Genomic DNA, 749 nt, shown 5'->3' with positions numbered 1-749 from the left:
CGCCTACAGCACTTAGTCTTCCTGGGTGATCTCCCATCCAAGTACTAACCAGGCCTGACCCTGCTTAGCTTCTAAGATCAGACGAGATCGGGTGTGTTCAGGGTGGCATAGCCATAGACTCTCAATTATTTTTATATTGCTTATATGTTGAAACATTTTTAGTGTATTGGGCTGAGTAAAATATATTATTACTATTATTTTCATTTGTTTCCTTTTTAGTTTTTTAATGTGGCTACTAAAAATTTAAATTTACATATGTGGTGCATATTGTATTTCTCCTAGGCAGCTATGACCTAGTATATTGCAGACAATTTGACACATCCCAAGGGAGGATGCCAGAGTTGGCATCACAGACAAGCAGGAACCCCAGAAATGCTGGCAGAAATTTTCTTCTTAAAAATTCATCATGGGGAATTTTTGGAAAATGGTGTCAAGTTTTATTCATCATTTATAATGCTGGCAGTGTTTAGAAGACTAAAGAGGTAGTAGCCAGGCTACTGTGTAAAGGGGTGCCCAGGCCTGGGTTTAATTACAACTTGATTCAACCCTGGTGAGGATGTTTGATAGTGTTCCAGTTCATGGCCTAATGACAGACATTACCAAACTAACCCCTGCCCACGGTGGCATATTGAGGGCTCTTTTATTAACACTTATTTCAAACAGTGATTGAAAAGTTAAGAGAGGACTCTAGGCACCTAGAGGGCCTGGTCCACTGGAGCCACTGTAGGCCTACACTGAGACTGCAATGA

General features: G+C 40.7%; 1 pseudogene; it reads right to left on the bottom strand.

Annotated features, from left to right (window-relative positions):
* LOC118606145 lies at positions 1-119 on the bottom strand (annotated as a pseudogene).
* Between the last annotated feature and the right edge of the window lie 630 nt (positions 120-749).

Source organism: Rousettus aegyptiacus, unplaced genomic scaffold, assembly GCF_014176215.1.
Source record: "Rousettus aegyptiacus isolate mRouAeg1 unplaced genomic scaffold, mRouAeg1.p scaffold_m13_p_7, whole genome shotgun sequence".
Taxonomy (NCBI): domain Eukaryota; kingdom Metazoa; phylum Chordata; class Mammalia; order Chiroptera; family Pteropodidae; genus Rousettus; species Rousettus aegyptiacus.
The sequence above is the reverse complement of the archived record's forward strand: the minus strand, read 5'-3'. Positions and strand labels throughout refer to the sequence as shown.